The 19,724-nt window shown below is 44.1% G+C and overlaps 1 protein-coding gene across 1 annotated transcript in view; it reads left to right on the top strand.

Annotated features, from left to right (window-relative positions):
* The window catches only part of LOC106575916 (DNA annealing helicase and endonuclease ZRANB3), a 103,306-nt gene that overhangs the window by 76,186 nt on the left and 7,396 nt on the right, over positions 1–19,724 (top strand). The gene's annotated exons all lie outside the window — the stretch shown is intronic.

The following is a 19,724-nucleotide window of genomic DNA, read 5'->3' on the forward strand; positions in this document are numbered from 1 at the left end:
GTAAAAGTCATACTATTGATGTGGGTTGATTTTCAACTGGATTTATCAAAGAGCAGTATCATCTCTCTCTTCTCAAATTAGCATATCACATTACTGAAGTTGTACAGAAAACACTCCGCTGAAATGGATAGGACCCATTTAGACAGTTGAAGCCACTTATGATGTAAAGCAGAGTGTGTAGCGTCGAGAACAGACGGGTTTCCCCTGGATCTGGGGAGACCACTAAAGGCTTTAGTCGACATTATATTATACACTGGGAGAGGAGGGGGAGAGACCACTAAAGGCTTTAGTCGACATTATATTATACACTGGGAGAGGAGGGGGAGAGACCACTAAAGGCTTTAGTAGACATTATATTATACACTGGGAGAGGAGGGGGAGAGAGACCACTAAAGGCTTTAGTAGACATTATATTATACACTGGGAGAGGAGGGGGAGAGACCACTAAAGGCTTTAGTAGACATTATATTATACACTGGGAGAGGAGGGGGAGAGAGACCACTAAAGGCTTTAGTAGACATTATATTATACACTGGGAGAGGAGGGGGAGAGAGACCACTAAAGGCTTTAGTAGACATTATATTATACACTGGGAGAGGAGGGGAGAGAGACCACTAAAGGCTTTAGTAGACATTATATTATACACTGGGAGAGGAGGGGAGAGACCACTAAAGGCTTTAGTAGACATTATATTATACACTGGGAGAGGAGGAGTACAGACCACTAAAGGCTTTAGTAGACATTATATTATACACTGGGAGAGGAGGGGGAGAGACCACTAAAGGCTTTAGTAGACATTATATTATACACTGGGAGAGGAGGGGGAGAGAGACCACTAAAGGCTTTAGTAGACATTATATTATACACTGGGAGAGGAGGGGAGAGAGACCACTAAAGGCTTTAGTAGACATTATATTATACACTGGGAGAGGAGGGGAGAGACCACTAAAGGCTTTAGTAGACATTATATTATACACTGGGAGAGGAGGGGGAGAGAGACCACTAAAGGCTTTAGTAGACATTATATTATACACTGGGAGAGGAGGGGGAGAGAGACCACTAAAGGCTTTAGTAGACATTATATTATACACTGGGAGAGGAGGGGGAGAGACCACTAAAGGCTTTAGTAGACATTATATTATACACTGGGAGAGGAGGGGGAGAGAGACCACTAAAGGCTTTAGTAGACATTATATTATACACTGGGAGAGGAGGGGGAGAGAGACCACTAAAGGCTTTAGTAGACATTATATTATACACTGGGAGAGGAGGGGAGAGAGACCACTAAAGGCTTTAGTAGACATTATATTATACACTGGGAGAGGAGGGGAGAGACCACTAAAGGCTTTAGTAGACATTATATTATACACTGGGAGAGGAGGGGGAGAGAGACCACTAAAGGCTTTAGTAGACATTATATTATACACTGGGAGAGGAGGGGAGAGAGACCACTAAAGGCTTTAGTAGACATATTATACACTGGGAGAGGAGGGGAGAGAGACCACTAAAGGCTTTAGTAGACATTATATTATACACTGGGAGAGGAGGGGGAGAGAGACCACTAAAGGCTTTAGTAGACATTATATTATACACTGGGAGAGGAGGGGGAGAGAGACCACTAAAGGCTTTAGTAGACATATTATACACTGGGAGAGGAGGGGAGAGACCACTAAAGGCTTTAGTCGACATTATATTATACACTGGGAGAGGAGGGGGAGAGAGACCACTAAAGGCTTTAGTCGACATTATATTATACACTGGGAGAGGAGGGGGAGAGAGACCACTAAAGGCTTTAGTAGACATTATATTATACACTGGGAGAGGAGGGGGAGAGAGACCACTAAAGGCTTTAGTAGACATTATATTATACACTGGGAGAGGAGGGGTGAGACCACTAAAGGCTTTAGTAGACATTATATTATACACTGGGAGAGGAGGGGAGAGAGACCACTAAAGGCTTTAGTCGACATTATATTATACACTGGGAGAGGAGGGGGAGAGAGACCACTAAAGGCTTTAGTAGACATTATATTATACACTGGGAGAGGAGGGGAGAGACCACTAAAGGCTTTAGTAGACATTATATTATACACTGGGAGAGGAGGGGGAGAGAGACCACTAAAGGCTTTAGTAGACATTATATTATACACTGGGAGAGGAGGGGGAGAGAGACCACTAAAGGCTTTAGTAGACATTATATTATACACTGGGAGAGGAGGGGGAGAGACCACTAAAGGCTTTAGTAGACATTATATTATACACTGGGAGAGGAGGCGAGAGAGACCACTAAAGGCTTTAGTAGACATTATATTATACACTGGGAGAGGAGGGGGAGAGAGACCACTAAAGGCTTTAGTAGACATTATATTATACACTGGGAGAGGAGGGGGAGAGACCACTAAAGGCTTTAGTAGACATTATATTATACACTGGGAGAGGAGGAGAGAGAGACCACTAAAGGCTTTAGTAGACATTATATTATACACTGGGAGAGGAGGGGGAGAGAGACCACTAAAGGCTTTAGTAGACATTATATTATACACTGGGAGAGGAGGGGGACAGACCACTAAAGGCTTTAGTAGACATTATATTATACACTGGGAGAGGAGGGGAGAGAGACCACTAAAGGCTTTAGTAGACATTATATTATACACTGGGAGAGGAGGGGAGAGAGACCACTAAAGGCTTTAGTAGACATATTATTATACACTGGGAGAGGAGGGGAGAGAGACCACTAAAGGCTTTAGTAGACATTATATTATACACTGGGAGAGAGACCACTAAAGGCTTTAGTAGACATTATATTATACACTGGGAGAGGAGGGGGAGAGAGACCACTAAAGGCTTTAGTAGACATTATATTATACACTGGGAGAGGAGGGGGAGAGACCACTAAAGGCTTTAGTAGACATTATATTATACACTGGGAGAGGAGGGGGACAGACCACTAAAGGCTTTAGTAGACATTATATTATACACTGGGAGAGGAGGGGGAGAGAGACCACTAAAGGCTTTAGTAGACATTATATTATACACTGGGAGAGGAGGGGGAGAGAGACCACTAAAGGCTTTAGTAGACATTATATTATACACTGGGAGAGGAGGGGAGAGAGACCACTAAAGGCTTTAGTAGACATTATATTATACACTGGGAGAGGAGGGGGAGAGAGACCACTAAAGGCTTTAGTAGACATTATATTATACACTGGGAGAGGAGGGGGAGAGAGACCACTAAAGGCTTTAGTAGACATTATATTATACACTGGGAGAGGAGGGGGACAGACCACTAAAGGCTTTAGTAGACATTATATTATACACTGGGAGAGGAGGGGGAGAGAGACCACTAAAGGCTTTAGTAGACATTATATTATACACTGGGAGAGGAGGGGGAGAGACCACTAAAGGCTTTAGTAGACATTATATTATACACTGGGAGAGGAGGGGGAGAGACCACTAAAGGCTTTAGTAGACATTATATTATACACTGGGAGAGGAGGGGAGAGAGACCACTAAAGGCTTTAGTAGACATTATATTATACACTGGGAGAGGAGGGGGAGAGACCACTAAAGGCTTTAGTAGACATTATATTATACACTGGGAGAGGAGGGGGAGAGAGACCACTAAAGGCTTTAGTAGACATTATATTATACACTGGGAGAGGAGGGGAGAGAGACCACTAAAGGCTTTAGTAGACATATTATACACTGGGAGAGGAGGGGAGAGAGACCACTAAAGGCTTTAGTCGACATTATATTATACACTGGGAGAGGAGGGGGAGAGAGACCACTAAAGGCTTTAGTAGACATTATATTATACACTGGGAGAGGAGGGGGAGAGAGACCACTAAAGGCTTTAGTAGACATTATATTATACACTGGGAGAGGAGGGGGAGAGACCACTAAAGGCTTTAGTAGACATTATATTATACACTGGGAGAGGAGGAGAGAGAGACCACTAAAGGCTTTAGTAGACATTATATTATACACTGGGAGAGGAGGGGAGAGACCACTAAAGGCTTTAGTAGACATTATATTATACACTGGGAGAGGAGGGGGAGAGAGACCACTAAAGGCTTTAGTAGACATTATATTATACACTGGGAGAGGAGAGGGACAGACCACTAAAGGCTTTAGTAGACATTATATTATACACTGGGAGAGGAGGGGGAGAGAGACCACTAAAGGCTTTAGTAGACATTATATTATACACTGGGAGAGGAGGGGGAGAGAGACCACTAAAGGCTTTAGTAGACATTATATTATACACTGGGAGAGGAGAGGGACAGACCACTAAAGGCTTTAGTCGACATTATATTATACACTGGGAGAGGAGGGGGAGAGACCACTAAAGGCTTTAGTAGACATTATATTATACACTGGGAGAGGAGGGGGAGAGAGACCACTAAAGGCTTTAGTAGACATTATATTATACACTGGGAGAGGAGGGGGAGAGACCACTAAAGGCTTTAGTAGACATTATATTATACACTGGGAGAGGAGGGGAGAGAGACCACTAAAGGCTTTAGTAGACATTATATTATACACTGGGAGAGGAGGGGAGAGAGACCACTAAAGGCTTTAGTAGACATTATATTATACACTGGGAGAGGAGGGGAGAGAGACCACTAAAGGCTTTAGTAGACATTATATTATACACTGGGAGAGGAGGGGGAGAGACCACTAAAGGCTTTAGTAGACATTATATTATACACTGGGAGAGGAGGCGAGAGAGACCACTAAAGGCTTTAGTAGACATTATATTATACACTGGGAGAGGAGGGGGAGAGAGACCACTAAAGGCTTTAGTAGACATATTATACACTGGGAGAGGAGGGGAGAGAGACCACTAAAGGCTTTAGTCGACATTATATTATACACTGGGAGAGGAGAGGGACAGACCACTAAAGGCTTTAGTAGACATTATATTATACACTGGGAGAGGAGGGGGAGAGAGACCACTAAAGGCTTTAGTAGACATTATATTATACACTGGGAGAGGAGGGGGAGAGACCACTAAAGGCTTTAGTAGACATTATATTATACACTGGGAGAGGAGGGGAGAGAGACCACTAAAGGCTTTAGTAGACATTATATTATACACTGGGAGAGGAGGGGAGAGAGACCACTAAAGGCTTTAGTAGACATTATATTATACACTGGGAGAGGAGGGGAGAGAGACCACTAAAGGCTTTAGTAGACATTATATTATACACTGGGAGAGGAGGGGGAGAGAGACCACTAAAGGCTTTAGTAGACATTATATTATACACTGGGAGAGGAGGGGGAGAGACCACTAAAGGCTTTAGTAGACATTATATTATACACTGGGAGAGGAGGGGGACAGACCACTAAAGGCTTTAGTAGACATTATATTATACACTGGGAGAGGAGGGGGAGAGAGACCACTAAAGGCTTTAGTAGACATTATATTATACACTGGGAGAGGAGGGGGAGAGAGACCACTAAAGGCTTTAGTAGACATTATATTATACACTGGGAGAGGAGGGGAGAGAGACCACTAAAGGCTTTAGTAGACATTATATTATACACTGGGAGAGGAGGGGGAGAGAGACCACTAAAGGCTTTAGTAGACATTATATTATACACTGGGAGAGGAGGGGGAGAGAGACCACTAAAGGCTTTAGTAGACATTATATTATACACTGGGAGAGGAGGGGGACAGACCACTAAAGGCTTTAGTAGACATTATATTATACACTGGGAGAGGAGGGGGAGAGAGACCACTAAAGGCTTTAGTAGACATTATATTATACACTGGGAGAGGAGGGGGAGAGACCACTAAAGGCTTTAGTAGACATTATATTATACACTGGGAGAGGAGGGGAGAGAGACCACTAAAGGCTTTAGTAGACATTATATTATACACTGGGAGAGGAGGGGGAGAGACCACTAAAGGCTTTAGTAGACATTATATTATACACTGGGAGAGGAGGGGGAGAGAGACCACTAAAGGCTTTAGTAGACATTATATTATACACTGGGAGAGGAGGGGAGAGAGACCACTAAAGGCTTTAGTAGACATATTATACACTGGGAGAGGAGGGGAGAGAGACCACTAAAGGCTTTAGTCGACATTATATTATACACTGGGAGAGGAGGGGGAGAGAGACCACTAAAGGCTTTAGTAGACATTATATTATACACTGGGAGAGGAGGGGGAGAGAGACCACTAAAGGCTTTAGTAGACATTATATTATACACTGGGAGAGGAGGGGGAGAGACCACTAAAGGCTTTAGTAGACATTATATTATACACTGGGAGAGGAGGGGGAGAGAGACCACTAAAGGCTTTAGTAGACATTATATTATACACTGGGAGAGGAGGGGGACAGACCACTAAAGGCTTTAGTAGACATTATATTATACACTGGGAGAGGAGGGGGAGAGACCACTAAAGGCTTTAGTAGACATTATATTATACACTGGGAGAGGAGGGGAGAGAGACCACTAAAGGCTTTAGTAGACATTATATTATACACTGGGAGAGGAGGGGTGAGACCACTAAAGGCTTTAGTAGACATTATATTATACAATGGGAGAGGAGGGGGAGAGACCACTAAAGGCTTTAGTAGACATTATATTATACACTGGGAGAGGAGGGGAGAGAGACCACTAAAGGCTTTAGTAGACATTATATTATACACTGGGAGAGGAGGGGGAGAGAGACCACTAAAGGCTTTAGTAGACATTATATTATACACTGGGAGAGGAGGGGGAGAGAGACCACTAAAGGCTTTAGTAGACATTATATTATACACTGGGAGAGGAGGGGGAGAGAGACCACTAAAGGCTTTAGTAGACATTATATTATACACTGGGAGAGGAGGGGGAGAGAGACCACTAAAGGCTTTAGTAGACATTATATTATACACTGGGAGAGGAGGGGGAGAGACCACTAAAGGCTTTAGTAGACATTATATTATACACTGGGAGAGGAGGGGAGAGAGACCACTAAAGGCTTTAGTAGACATTATATTATACACTGGGAGAGGAGGGGAGAGACCACTAAAGGCTTTAGTAGACATTATATTATACACTGGGAGAGGAGGGGGAGAGAGACCACTAAAGGCTTTAGTAGACATTATATTATACACTGGGAGAGGAGGGGGAGAGACCACTAAAGGCTTTAGTAGACATTATATTATACACTGGGAGAGGAGGGGGAGAGAGACCACTAAAGGCTTTAGTAGACATTATATTATACACTGGGAGAGGAGGGGGAGAGACCACTAAAGGCTTTAGTAGACATTATATTATACACTGGGAGAGGAGGGGAGAGAGACCACTAAAGGCTTTAGTAGACATTATATTATACACTGGGAGAGGAGGGGAGAGAGACCACTAAAGGCTTTAGTAGACATTATATTATACACTGGGAGAGGAGGGGAGAGAGACCACTAAAGGCTTTAGTAGACATTATATTATACACTGGGAGAGGAGGGGGAGAGACCACTAAAGGCTTTAGTAGACATTATATTATACACTGGGAGAGGAGGGGGAGAGAGACCACTAAAGGCTTTAGTAGACATTATATTATACACTGGGAGAGGAGGGGAGAGAGACCACTAAAGGCTTTAGTAGACATTATATTATACACTGGGAGAGGAGGGGAGAGAGACCACTAAAGGCTTTAGTAGACATTATATTATACACTGGGAGAGGAGGGGGAGAGAGACCACTAAAGGCTTTAGTAGACATTATATTATACACTGGGAGAGGAGGGGGAGAGAGACCACTAAAGGCTTTAGTAGACATTATATTATACACTGGGAGAGGAGGGGAGAGAGACCACTAAAGGCTTTAGTAGACATTATATTATACACTGGGAGAGGAGGGGAGAGAGACCACTAAAGGCTTTAGTAGACATTATATTATACACTGGGAGAGGAGGGGGAGAGAGACCACTAAAGGCTTTAGTAGACATTATATTATACACTGGGAGAGGAGGGGGACAGACCACTAAAGGCTTTAGTAGACATTATATTATACACTGGGAGAGGAGGGGGAGAGAGACCACTAAAGGCTTTAGTAGACATTATATTATACACTGGGAGAGGAGGGGGAGAGACCACTAAAGGCTTTAGTAGACATTATATTATACACTGGGAGAGGAGGGGAGAGAGACCACTAAAGGCTTTAGTAGACATTATATTATACACTGGGAGAGGAGGGGAGAGAGACCACTAAAGGCTTTAGTAGACATTATATTATACACTGGGAGAGGAGGGGAGAGAGACCACTAAAGGCTTTAGTAGACATTATATTATACACTGGGAGAGGAGGGGGAGAGAGACCACTAAAGGCTTTAGTAGACATTATATTATACACTGGGAGAGGAGGGGGAGAGACCACTAAAGGCTTTAGTAGACATTATATTATACACTGGGAGAGGAGGGGGAGAGACCACTAAAGGCTTTAGTAGACATTATATTATACACTGGGAGAGGAGGGGGAGAGAGACCACTAAAGGCTTTAGTAGACATTATATTATACACTGGGAGAGGAGGGGAGAGAGACCACTAAAGGCTTTAGTAGACATTATATTATACACTGGGAGAGGAGGGGAGAGAGACCACTAAAGGCTTTAGTAGACATTATATTATACACTGGGAGAGGAGGGGGAGAGAGACCACTAAAGGCTTTAGTAGACATTATATTATACACTGGGAGAGGAGGGGAGAGAGACCACTAAAGGCTTTAGTAGACATTATATTATACACTGGGAGAGGAGGGGAGAGAGACCACTAAAGGCTTTAGTAGACATTATATTATACACTGGGAGAGGAGGGGAGAGAGACCACTAAAGGCTTTAGTAGACATTATATTATACACTGGGAGAGGAGGGGGAGAGACCACTAAAGGCTTTAGTAGACATTATATTATACACTGGGAGAGGAGGGGGAGAGAGACCACTAAAGGCTTTAGTAGACATTATATTATACACTGGGAGAGGAGGGGAGAGAGACCACTAAAGGCTTTAGTAGACATTATATTATACACTGGGAGAGGAGGGGAGAGAGACCACTAAAGGCTTTAGTAGACATTATATTATACACTGGGAGAGGAGGGGAGAGAGACCACTAAAGGCTTTAGTAGACATTATATTATACACTGGGAGAGGAGGGGGAGAGAGACCACTAAAGGCTTTAGTAGACATTATATTATACACTGGGAGAGGAGGGGGAGAGACCACTAAAGGCTTTAGTAGACATTATATTATACACTGGGAGAGGAGGGGAGAGAGACCACTAAAGGCTTTAGTAGACATTATATTATACACTGGGAGAGGAGGGGGAGAGACCACTAAAGGCTTTAGTAGACATTATATTATACACTGGGAGAGGAGGGGAGAGAGACCACTAAAGGCTTTAGTAGACATTATATTATACACTGGGAGAGGAGGGGAGAGAGACCACTAAAGGCTTTAGTAGACATTATATTATACACTGGGAGAGGAGGGGAGAGAGACCACTAAAGGCTTTAGTAGACATTATATTATACACTGGGAGAGGAGGGGGAGAGACCACTAAAGGCTTTAGTAGACATTATATTATACACTGGGAGAGGAGGGGAGAGAGACCACTAAAGGCTTTAGTAGACATTATATTATACACTGGGAGAGGAGGGGAGAGAGACCACTAAAGGCTTTAGTAGACATTATATTATACACTGGGAGAGGAGGGGAGAGAGACCACTAAAGGCTTTAGTAGACATTATATTATACACTGGGAGAGGAGGGGGAGAGACCACTAAAGGCTTTAGTAGACATTATATTATACACTGGGAGAGGAGGGGGAGAGAGACCACTAAAGGCTTTAGTAGACATTATATTATACACTGGGAGAGGAGGGGGAGAGAGACCACTAAAGGCTTTAGTAGACATTATATTATACACTGGGAGAGGAGGGGGAGAGACCACTAAAGGCTTTAGTAGACATTATATTATACACTGGGAGAGGAGGGGAGAGAGACCACTAAAGGCTTTAGTAGACATTATATTATACACTGGGAGAGGAGGGGGAGAGAGACCACTAAAGGCTTTAGTAGACATTATATTATACACTGGGAGAGGAGGGGAGAGAGACCACTAAAGGCTTTAGTAGACATTATATTATACACTGGGAGAGGAGGGGAGAGAGACCACTAAAGGCTTTAGTAGACATTATATTATACACTGGGAGAGGAGGGGAGAGAGACCACTAAAGGCTTTAGTAGACATTATATTATACACTGGGAGAGGAGGGGAGAGAGACCACTAAAGGCTTTAGTAGACATTATATTATACACTGGGAGAGGAGGGGGAGAGAGACCACTAAAGGCTTTAGTAGACATTATATTATACACTGGGAGAGGAGGGGAGAGAGACCACTAAAGGCTTTAGTAGACATTATATTATACACTGGGAGAGGAGGGGGAGAGAGACCACTAAAGGCTTTAGTAGACATTATATTATACACTGGGAGAGGAGGGGAGAGAGACCACTAAAGGCTTTAGTAGACATTATATTATACACTGGGAGAGGAGGGGAGAGAGACCACTAAAGGCTTTAGTAGACATTATATTATACACTGGGAGAGGAGGGGGAGAGAGACCACTAAAGGCTTTAGTAGACATTATATTATACACTGGGAGAGGAGAGGGACAGACCACTAAAGGCTTTAGTAGACATTATATTATACACTGGGAGAGGAGGGGGAGAGAGACCACTAAAGGCTTTAGTAGACATTATATTATACACTGGGAGAGGAGGGGAGAGAGACCACTAAAGGCTTTAGTAGACATTATATTATACACTGGGAGAGGAGGGGAGAGAGACCACTAAAGGCTTTAGTAGACATTATATTATACACTGGGAGAGGAGAGGGAGAGACCACTAAAGGCTTTAGTAGACATTATATTATACACTGGGAGAGGAGGGGAGAGAGACCACTAAAGGCTTTAGTAGACATTATATTATACACTGGGAGAGGAGGGGGAGAGAGACCACTAAAGGCTTTAGTAGACATTATATTATACACTGGGAGAGGAGGGGGAGAGACCACTAAAGGCTTTAGTAGACATTATATTATACACTGGGAGAGGAGGGGAGAGAGACCACTAAAGGCTTTAGTAGACATTATATTATACACTGGGAGAGGAGGGGAGAGAGACCACTAAAGGCTTTAGTAGACATTATATTATACACTGGAGAGGAGGGGAGAGAGACCACTAAAGGCTTTAGTAGACATTATATTATACACTGGGAGAGGAGGGGGAGAGAGACCACTAAAGGCTTTAGTCGACATTATATTATACACTGGGAGAGGAGGGGAGAGAGACCACTAAAGGCTTTAGTAGACATTATATTATACACTGGGAGAGGAGGGGGAGAGACCACTAAAGGCTTTAGTAGACATTATATTATACACTGGGAGAGGAGGGGGAGAGAGACCACTAAAGGCTTTAGTAGACATTATATTATACACTGGGAGAGGAGGGGAGAGAGACCACTAAAGGCTTTAGTAGACATTATATTATACACTGGGAGAGGAGGGGAGAGAGACCACTAAAGGCTTTAGTAGACATTATATTATACACTGGGAGAGGAGGGGGAGAGAGACCACTAAAGGCTTTAGTAGACATTATATTATACACTGGGAGAGGAGGGGGAGAGAGACCACTAAAGGCTTTAGTAGACATTATATTATACACTGGGAGAGGAGGGGGAGAGACCACTAAAGGCTTTAGTAGACATTATATTATACACTGGGAGAGGAGGGGAGAGAGACCACTAAAGGCTTTAGTAGACATTATATTATACACTGGGAGAGGAGGGGGAGAGACCACTAAAGGCTTTAGTAGACATTATATTATACACTGGGAGAGGAGGGGGAGAGAGACCACTAAAGGCTTTAGTAGACATTATATTATACACTGGGAGAGGAGGGGGAGAGACCACTAAAGGCTTTAGTAGACATTATATTATACACTGGGAGAGGAGGGGGAGAGAGACCACTAAAGGCTTTAGTAGACATTATATTATACACTGGGAGAGGAGGGGAGAGAGACCACTAAAGGCTTTAGTAGACATTATATTATACACTGGGAGAGGAGGGGAGAGAGACCACTAAAGGCTTTAGTAGACATTATATTATACACTGGGAGAGGAGGGGAGAGAGACCACTAAAGGCTTTAGTAGACATTATATTATACACTGGGAGAGGAGGGGAGAGAGACCACTAAAGGCTTTAGTAGACATTATATTATACACTGGGAGAGGAGGGGAGAGAGACCACTAAAGGCTTTAGTAGACATTATATTATACACTGGGAGAGGAGGGGGAGAGACCACTAAAGGCTTTAGTAGACATTATATTATACACTGGGCGAGGAGGGGGACAGACCACTAAAGGCTTTAGTAGACATTATATTATACACTGGGAGAGGAGGGGGAGAGAGACCACTAAAGGCTTTAGTAGACATTATATTATACACTGGGAGAGGAGGGGAGAGAGACCACTAAAGGCTTTAGTAGACATTATATTATACACTGGGAGAGGAGGGGGAGAGAGACCACTAAAGGCTTTAGTAGACATTATATTATACACTGGGAGAGGAGGGGAGAGAGACCACTAAAGGCTTTAGTAGACATTATATTATACACTGGGAGAGGAGGGGAGAGAGACCACTAAAGGCTTTAGTAGACATTATATTATACACTGGGAGAGGAGGGGGAGAGAGACCACTAAAGGCTTTAGTAGACATTATATTATACACTGGGAGAGGAGGGGAGAGAGACCACTAAAGGCTTTAGTAGACATATTATACACTGGGAGAGGAGGGGAGAGAGACCACTAAAGGCTTTAGTCGACATTATATTATACACTGGGAGAGGAGGGGGAGAGAGACCACTAAAGGCTTTAGTAGACATTATATTATACACTGGGAGAGGAGGGGGAGAGAGACCACTAAAGGCTTTAGTAGACATTATATTATACACTGGGAGAGGAGGGGGAGAGACCACTAAAGGCTTTAGTAGACATTATATTATACACTGGGAGAGGAGGGGGAGAGAGACCACTAAAGGCTTTAGTAGACATTATATTATACACTGGGAGAGGAGGGGGACAGACCACTAAAGGCTTTAGTAGACATTATATTATACACTGGGAGAGGAGGGGGAGAGACCACTAAAGGCTTTAGTAGACATTATATTATACACTGGGAGAGGAGGGGAGAGAGACCACTAAAGGCTTTAGTAGACATTATATTATACACTGGGAGAGGAGGGGTGAGACCACTAAAGGCTTTAGTAGACATTATATTATACAATGGGAGAGGAGGGGGAGAGACCACTAAAGGCTTTAGTTGACATTATATTATACACTGGGAGAGGAGGGGTGAGACCACTAAAGGCTTTAGTAGACATTATATTATACACTGGGAGAGGAGGGGGAGAGACCACTAAAGGCTTTAGTAGACATTATATTATACACTGGGAGAGGAGGGGGAGAGACCACTAAAGGCTTTAGTAGACATTATATTATACACTGGGAGAGGAGGGGGAGAGACCACTAAAGGCTTTAGTAGACATTATATTATACACTGGGAGAGGAGGGGGAGAGAGACCACTAAAGGCTTTAGTAGACATTATATTATACACTGGGAGAGGAGGGGGAGAGAGACCACTAAAGGCTTTAGTAGACATTATATTATACACTGGGAGAGGAGAGGGACAGACCACTAAAGGCTTTAGTAGACATTATATTATACACTGGGAGAGGAGGGGGAGAGGCCACTAAAGGCTTTAGTAGACATTATATTATACACTGGGAGAGGAGGGGGAGAGAGACCACTAAAGGCTTTAGTAGACATTATATTATACACTGGGAGAGGAGGGGGAGAGAGACCACTAAAGGCTTTAGTAGACATTATATTATACACTGGGAGAGGAGGGGAGAGAGACCACTAAAGGCTTTAGTAGACATTATATTATACACTGGGAGAGGAGGGGAGAGAGACCACTAAAGGCTTTAGTAGACATATTATACACTGGGAGAGGAGGGGAGAGAGACCACTAAAGGCTTTAGTCGACATTATATTATACACTGGGAGAGGAGGGGGAGAGAGACCACTAAAGGCTTTAGTAGACATTATATTATACACTGGGAGAGGAGGGGGAGAGACCACTAAAGGCTTTAGTAGACATTATATTATACACTGGGAGAGGAGGGGGAGAGAGACCACTAAAGGCTTTAGTAGACATTATATTATACACTGGGAGAGGAGGGGGAGAGACCACTAAAGGCTTTAGTAGACATTATATTATACACTGGGAGAGGAGGGGGAGAGAGACCACTAAAGGCTTTAGTAGACATTATATTATACACTGGGAGAGGAGGGGGAGAGAGACCACTAAAGGCTTTAGTAGACATTATATTATACACTGGGAGAGGAGAGGGACAGACCACTAAAGGCTTTAGTAGACATTATATTATACACTGGGAGAGGAGGGGGAGAGAGACCACTAAAGGCTTTAGTAGACATTATATTATACACTGGGAGAGGAGGGGGAGAGAGACCACTAAAGGCTTTAGTAGACATTATATTATACACTGGGAGAGGAGGGGGAGAGAGACCACTAAAGGCTTTAGTAGACATTATATTATACACTGGGAGAGGAGAGGGACAGACCACTAAAGGCTTTAGTAGACATTATATTATACACTGGGAGAGGAGGGGGAGAGAGACCACTAAAGGCTTTAGTAGACATTATATTATACACTGGGAGAGGAGGGGGAGAGAGACCACTAAAGGCTTTAGTAGACATTATATTATACACTGGGAGAGGAGGGGGAGAGACCACTAAAGGCTTTAGTAGACATTATATTATACACTGGGAGAGGAGGGGGAGAGACCACTAAAGGCTTTAGTAGACATTATATTATACACTGGGAGAGGAGGGGAGAGAGACCACTAAAGGCTTTAGTAGACATTATATTATACACTGGGAGAGAGAGACCACTAAAGGCTTTAGTAGACATTATATTATACACTGGGAGAGGAGGGGGAGAGAGACCACTAAAGGCTTTAGTAGACATTATATTATACACTGGGAGAGGAGGGGGAGAGACCACTAAAGGCTTTAGTAGACATTATATTATACACTGGGAGAGGAGGGGGACAGACCACTAAAGGCTTTAGTAGACATTATATTATACACTGGGAGAGGAGGGGGAGAGAGACCACTAAAGGCTTTAGTAGACATTATATTATACACTGGGAGAGGAGGGGGAGAGAGACCACTAAAGGCTTTAGTAGACATTATATTATACACTGGGAGAGGAGGGGAGAGAGACCACTAAAGGCTTTAGTAGACATTATATTATACACTGGGAGAGGAGGGGGAGAGAGACCACTAAAGGCTTTAGTAGACATTATATTATACACTGGGAGAGGAGGGGGAGAGAGACCACTAAAGGCTTTAGTAGACATTATATTATACACTGGGAGAGGAGGGGGACAGACCACTAAAGGCTTTAGTAGACATTATATTATACACTGGGAGAGGAGGGGGAGAGAGACCACTAAAGGCTTTAGTAGACATTATATTATACACTGGGAGAGGAGGGGGAGAGACCACTAAAGGCTTTAGTAGACATTATATTATACACTGGGAGAGGAGGGGGAGAGACCACTAAAGGCTTTAGTAGACATTATATTATACACTGGGAGAGGAGGGGAGAGAGACCACTAAAGGCTTTAGTAGACATTATATTATACACTGGGAGAGGAGGGGGAGAGACCACTAAAGGCTTTAGTAGACATTATATTATACACTGGGAGAGGAGGGGGAGAGAGACCACTAAAGGCTTTAGTAGACATTATATTATACACTGGGAGAGGAGGGGAGAGAGACCACTAAAGGCTTTAGTAGACATATTATACACTGGGAGAGGAGGGGAGAGAGACCACTAAAGGCTTTAGTCGACATTATATTATACACTGGGAGAGGAGGGGGAGAGAGACCACTAAAGGCTTTAGTAGACATTATATTATACACTGGGAGAGGAGGGGAGAGACCACTAAAGGCTTTAGAGACATTATATTATACACTGGAGAGGAGGGGAGAGACCACTAAAGGCTTTAGTAGACATTATATTATACACTGGGAGAGGAGGGGAGAGAGACCACTAAAGGCTTTAGTAGACATTATATTATACACTGGGAGAGGAGGGGGAGAGACCACTAAAGGCTTTAGTAGACATTATATTATACACTGGGAGAGGAGGGGGAGAGAGACCACTAAAGGCTTTAGTAGACATTATATTATACACTGGGAGAGGAGGGGAGAGACCACTAAAGGCTTTAGTAGACATTATATTATACACTGGGAGAGGAGGGGAGAGACCACTAAAGCTTTAGTAGACATTATATTATACACTGGGAGAGGAGGGGGAGAGAGACCACTAAAGGCTTTAGTAGACATTATATTATACACTGGGAGAGGAGGGGAGAGAGACCACTAAAGGCTTTAGTAGACATTATATTATACACTGGGAGAGGAGGGGGAGAGACCACTAAAGGCTTTAGTAGACATTATATTATACACTGGGAGAGGAGGGGGAGAGCCACTAAAGGCTTTAGTAGACATTATATTATACACTGGGAGAGGAGGGGGAGAGACCACTAAAGGCTTTAGTAGACATTATATTATACACTGGGAGAGGAGGGGAGAGAGACCACTAAAGGCTTTAGTAGACATTATATTATACACTGGGAGAGGAGGGGAGAGAGACCACTAAAGGCTTTAGTAGACATTATATTATACACTGGGAGAGGAGGGGGAGAGAGACCACTAAAGGCTTTAGTAGACATTATATTATACACTGGGAGAGGAGGGGAGAGAGACCACTAAAGGCTTTAGTAGACATTATATTATACACTGGGAGAGGAGGGGAGAGAGACCACTAAAGGCTTTAGTAGACATTATATTATACACTGGGAGAGGAGGGGAGAGACCACTAAAGGCTTTAGTAGACATTATATTATACACTGGGAGAGGAGGGGAGAGAGACCACTAAAGGCTTTAGTAGACATTATATTATACACTGGGAGAGGAGGGGGACAGACCACTAAAGGCTTTAGTAGACATTATATTATACACTGGGAGAGGAGGGGAGAGACCACTAAAGGCTTTAGTAGACATTATATTATACACTGGGAGAGGAGGAGTACAGACCACTAAAGGCTTTAGTAGACATTATATTATACACATGGAGAGGAGGGGGAGAGACCACTAAAGGCTTTAGTAGACATTATATTATACACTGGGAGAGGAGGGGGAGAGACCACTAAAGGCTTTAGTAGACATTATATTATACACTGGGAGAGGAGGGGAGAGACCACTAAAGGCTTTAGTAGACATTATATTATACACTGGGAGAGGAGGGGGAGAGAGACCACTAAAGGCTTTAGTATACATTATATTATACACTGGGAGAGGAGGGGAGAGAGACCACTAAAGGCTTTAGTAGACATTATATTATACACTGGGAGAGGAGGGGGAGAGAGACCACTAAAGGCTTTAGTTGACATTATATTATACACTGGGAGAGGAGGGGTGAGACCACTAAAGGCTTTAGTAGACATTATATTATACAATGGGAGAGGAGGGGGAGAGACCACTAAAGGCTTTAGTAGACATTATGTTATACACTGGGAGAGGAGGGGAGAGAGACCACTAAAGGCTTTAGTAGACATTATATTATACACTGGGAGAGGAGGGGAGAGAGACCACTAAAGGCTTTAGTAGACATTATATTATACACTGGGAGAGGAGGGGGAGAGAGACCACTAAAGGCTTTAGTAGACATTATATTATACACTGGGAGAGGAGGGGAGAGAGACCACTAAAGGCTTTAGTAGACATTATATTATACACTGGGAGAGAGACCACTAAAGGCTTTAGTAGACATTATATTATACACTGGGAGAGGAGCCACTTATGATGGCTCCTCTGAGAGAGAAGAGGAGAACACTCAGTCCTCTCCACTACTGACTGACACTTATCTTCCTTGGAATCTGCTGCTTTGTGCTGGGGAAGATAAACCATTAGATGTGGAGGGGGTGTGGGTGGAGGGGGGGTGTGTGTGTGGAGGGGGGGTGTGTGTGTGGAGGGGGTGTACTGTACTGTTGACACACAAGTTCCTCTCTCAGCCTGTGTGCGTGTTTGACTTCCTCTCTCTCGGCTCACAGTAAATAGATTGGCCTGTACTGTCAGATCCTCCATGGATTTCTCCCACAGCTCAACCTCACCTCAGCCAAGAGCCTGTTTGATTTGGCTCTGCCATTTCTACTGTAAAGACCTTGTGCCGTCTCGCTCACAGATCAATGGCTGGATTTGGCCTGACACTAACAGGACCTCTGTACTGCACAGAAACCACCGAGAACAACTGCTGATTAATACATTGTATTGGTGCGCTGGTAATTGTGTCTGTGTGTGATGGTGTGTGTGCATGCTAGTTTCTGGGCTGAATCGTCCCCAGGGTTCCCCTTCTCTGGCTTTAGTAGAGGGTTTCTAAGGCATTCGTACACCAGTGGGGGAATGCAGAGTGAATGTTCTGTATGGAGCGAGGAGGGGGGTGGAATGCAGAGTGAATGTTCTGTATGGAGCGAGGAGGGGGGTGGAATGCAGAGTGAATGTTCTGTATGGAGCGAGGAGGGGGGGGGGAATGCAGAGTGAATGTTCTGTATGGAGCGAGGAGGGGGGTGGAATGCAGAGTGAATGTTCTGTATGGAGCGAGGAGGGGGGGGGAATGCAGAGTGAATGTTCTGTATGGAGCGAGGAGGGGGGGGGGGGAATGCAGAGTGAATGTTCTGTATGGAGCGAGGAGGGGGGGGGAATGCAGAGTGAATGTTCTGTATGGAGCGAGGAGGGGGGGGGGAATGCAGAGTGAATGTTCTGTATGGAGCGAGGAGGGGGGGGGGGAATGCAGAGTGAATGTTCTGTATGGAGCGAGGAGGGGGGGGGAATGCAAAGTGAATGTTCTGTATGGAGCGAGGAGGGGGGGGGAATGCAGAGTTAATGTTCTGTATGGAGCGAGGAGGGGGGGGGAACGCAGAGTGAATGTTCTGTATGGAGCGAGGGGGGGAGAATGCAGAGTGAATGTTCTGTATGGAGCGAGGAGGGGGGGGGAATGCAGAGTGAATGTTCTGTATGGAGCGAGGAGGGGGGGGGAATGCAGAGTGAATGTTCTGTATGGAGCGAGGAGGGGGGGGAATGCAGAGTGAATGTTCTGTATGGAGCGAGGAGGGGGGGATGCAGAGTGAATGTTCTGTATGGAGCGAGGAGGGGGGTGGAATGCAGAGTGAATGTTCTGTATGGAGGGGGGGGGAATGCAGAGTGAATGTTCTGTATGGAGCGAGGAGGGGGGGGGGAATGCAGAGTGAATGAAATGCCTCCATTTTGGTTCTAGTGTTCCCCAGCTCCAGGCCATAGAACTAGAATTACAGGCGTTTGATTTCCTACCTGTTCCCAGAGTCCCCAGCTCGTTCTCTTACATTAGAGACTTGTCATTCTCACTGTCTGAAGAGAGACAGACGGACACAGACAAACAGCCAGCCCGAGGAAACGTGATGCTGACATGGGAAGAATGACAAGATTCTATTATGAAAAACACATGGACAAAACTCATAAGGGATTTTACAAATATTTCTTACACC

This window comes from Salmo salar, chromosome 16, assembly GCF_965601325.2.
Source record: "Salmo salar chromosome 16, fSalSal1, whole genome shotgun sequence".
Classification (NCBI taxonomy): Eukaryota; Metazoa; Chordata; class Actinopteri; order Salmoniformes; family Salmonidae; genus Salmo; species Salmo salar.